General features: G+C 38.7%; 1 non-coding gene across 1 annotated transcript; it reads left to right on the top strand.

The window, feature by feature from the left end:
- Positions 1 to 3,566: 3,566 nt before the first annotated feature.
- On the top strand, positions 3,567 to 3,638 carry TRNAT-GGU (transfer RNA threonine (anticodon GGU)). The gene has a single exon. It is a non-coding gene; the product is annotated as a tRNA-Thr (tRNA).
- The last annotated feature ends 126 nt before the right edge of the window (positions 3,639 to 3,764 follow it).

Below are 3,764 nucleotides of genomic sequence, written 5' to 3'. Positions count from 1 at the left end.
GCCTTTTTTGGAGGCATATCTGTGAATATAGCCACTCGTTAGGGAGGGGTCATCCTGATAACACAGCTCCATCGCATGATCTAAGACAGAAAGAAGGGTAGTATCCTAAATGCCCTGTAGCCTCCTGTCTATAGGTGTGGTGCACAACACACCGATAAACAAGACTCTACTAGACACGGTCTGTGGATAATCCGAGGACTAACCGCTCTGATACCACTTTTGTCACGACCCAACCCCGTGGGCCGCGACCAGTGCCCGAGCTGGGCACCTATTCGTACCCGATACCCAAATTAGCATATTAACAGAATACTAATATAATAATAATATCAGTGGACGCTACAGAATTTAACAGAAAAGCAGACTTGGCACACATAGGCCGATAAGGCCATCATAGAACAAAGTATCCCAAACATATGTACAGAACCCACACAGATGTATCCACAGACCTCTACAGAACATATCATAATCATAAGACGGGACAGGGCCCCGTCATACCCAGAACAATATACATATCCAGATAACAGTGACAGACTGTACCAAAAGATGGGCTCTGAAGAAGAGAGCGCCCCAAAATAGCAGAAGTGGGATCCTAAACAGATAGATCAGCGTACCTGTCGTCTGTACCTGCGCGGCATGAAAACACAGCCCCCGAAGAAAGGGGGTCAGTACGAAATATGTACTGAATATGTAAAGCGGAATCACAGAAGTCAAATCATAATGATTTCAGAAAATGAGTACAAAATCCAGAGTGTCAAATGCATATTTCCAAAACAGACAGAATGTGTACAGAAACATATATCATATCATATCCGGTCCCTGCCACGGGACTCAGCAGACAGAACGTGGCCACCCTCCCGACGCTGGTGCCACAATACAGAGGAATCAGAAAAAGGGGCGTGGCCCCGTATCATAAAATGTCATATCAAAATGGCCATAACAGATCAGATCAGAATAGGCGGACATGGCACATCATACTCCACAGACCCATGTACGCGTGTACCTGCTCCCTCACATCGGGACGCGGCGAACAATGCAGAGAATCACGCTTGACAACATATCCTGGCCCGGGCTCAGTGTGGGAAACATTGAGGCATCCACGAATGGAGTAGTGAGAGACTAATGCAATTTAAAAATATCATAAATGTTTTCAAAGACTCGATGAAGCGTATCAAAGCCAAACAAATCCAATGGAGTCGGACGGAATCATAATAAATGCATTTCAGATATCATAATAAATTACAGAAATATAACTTTCCTGAAGTCATTCTGAGTGTCAAAATAATTCATAATATTTAGTAGAATATTTAAAACAATATTTGTTAGGCGATTAGTAGGGTAGTCAAAACGTTTCTTTCAAAAATCGCTTAAAAAGGAAGCTTTAGCACATTAAGGGCAAAACCGGGAATAGTGGGCCCGCCTCGGGACAAATAAGGCGACGGGCTCAAACTGTGCCCTCTAAGCTTATAGTATCACTTAAAAAGGTTCTACAAACATTCTATGACTTTCCAAGTAATTTGGAGCACAGTTGCATAATTTTCCGAAAAAGCATACTAAAGTGGTTCAATTCCACTGAAGGAAAAACTGAAATTTTCTCTTGCGGATTCCGAGGGCCAAGAGGTCCTTCGAGGCCCGGATCCGACCCTAACACACTAAGGGCATGCCAAGGGAAGAATAGGGGTTGCTTTACATACCTTTCACGCTCCTTAAGCCTTTCCAAACTCACTTCCCGTTTCGTCGAAAAACTGTAATTGGTCAAGTTTACCAATTGTGAGTTATTAATGCCATTATTACAACTTTAAGCATATTTGGCTACCGAAATTTCGGCAGCACTTCCCCTATACATATGGCACCCCGAGAATTCAACTCGGCTAGAAATCATCAACAACAACCCAAACGACAACATTAACATCAACAAAGAACATTAAGAACACAAATATCCTTCAACTAGACATTTTTCTCACAAGTTGACATAACCTTCATTTCAATCCAAACTTTCACTAATATCAATAATTTCACATTCATCAACAATCAAGATCATCACCATATAGTTCTAGATACATTTCATATCGTTTTCCTTAAGATATACACTCGATATACATAATATACAACTTTCCGCCAAAATCATAACGTATGCAAAACATCAAATCTTTGGCATCCAACTTCATAACAAGTTTCCAACTTCCAAATTCATCAATGATCACCATAATTCACAACCAAACAACTTCATTTCCTTAATGTCGGAAAATCATACTAAAACGACATAAGTTTCTACATTCCAATTCAATACAAACTTATATCATTCTAACTTCATTTACATATCAAGCATCACAATAACACAACTAACGCATTAAACAAATTTAATCCATTCCATTCCCTACACTTCATACCACACGGCCATATGCTTGTTTTTCCATATCAACTAATTTCATCCAACTTTCAATTCCCATATGCATTTCATCACAATCACAACTAGAATATAACATGAATTCAACACATTGTGGGTATACCACCTATATATACACACGGCTACATCTCATATTCCAAACCCACTTTGCAAACTTCCACTTTTCCATACAATCAACACATTTCTACATACTACAACACAAACAAAACTCAACAACACAATAAAAAGGTAGAAATTCTTACCTTTTCCTCAAGTCTTCTTCACTTGGAGATGTAATCACTTTGGTGATTCTAATGCTCCCCACTCCAATCCAACTATACCAAGTTACAAAGGAACCTTGACTTAGTAGGAAATCAACAAGAAATGAATTTTTGATGCAATATTTTTGGTACCTATTTTTTCCTCCCAAACCCGAAACCCCCTATCTCTTTTGCTCTTGCTCTTGATTTTTTTCTAAGTCTCTTAATGTCTTGAACCTTCTAATATGATTAATATAAAGACTTGGTCACATGACTAGGCACATGACCAAGTAAATTGGGCTTGGATCAAGGCCTTGGTGGCCGGCCATGACCCCTATTTTGGGCCTCCATTCCAATTAAATTTTTGAGCCCAATAACTTATGAATCATATTTTGTAATTCCCGAAACTAATTTCCAAAATTCCAAAATTGCCCTTAGCCTTGTCCCACACTTTCATGACTCTATTCTTTCATGCATAACTCCTATGTTCAACAAAATATCAAATTTGACCTCATATCTCAAGAATCCATTATTTATCGAATTTTTTTCAAACGTGTGAAAACACGGGTTATAACATAGACGTTATGTGAAAGTATGTTAAAGGGGTGCTCGGGTGGGGTAGCGCCGGGTGCTCGTCGCGGCCCCCCTAGTCGGGTCGTGACAGTACATGTATCAATCAAGTGAATTTTGTTCTGGTGGGATCAATTCAATAAAAGAAAAAAAGCAATTCGAGTCGGTCTTGAAACAATTCATTGCATTTTCTCCTAGACTTCCTAGGTAAATCCATTTTATTATTCAACAATGAGCCACTAGACAATATGTATCTACTGCACATACTTATGCATATATACTTATGTTTATAATATATGTACATATAGATATTTTATCCACATAGTGAATAATTCTAGAATTAACTAAAAATGGCCCTTTTAACTCAGTGGTAGAGTAACGCCATGGTATGGCGTAAGTCATCGGTTCAAATCCGATAAGGGGCTTTGTAAAACTCCAATCTAGTATTCATATTTGAGGGGAGAATTGTATTTTTTTTTGTAATAACAAAAGTAACTAACTGGATAATACATTATCATTATACTTAATCATTTACTTAGTTATAAAGTTGA

This window comes from Lycium barbarum, chromosome 5 (assembly GCF_019175385.1).
Source record: "Lycium barbarum isolate Lr01 chromosome 5, ASM1917538v2, whole genome shotgun sequence".
Classification (NCBI taxonomy): Eukaryota; Viridiplantae; Streptophyta; class Magnoliopsida; order Solanales; family Solanaceae; genus Lycium; species Lycium barbarum.
Note: the sequence above shows the minus strand (reverse complement) of the source record. Positions and strands in the feature narration are given on the sequence as shown.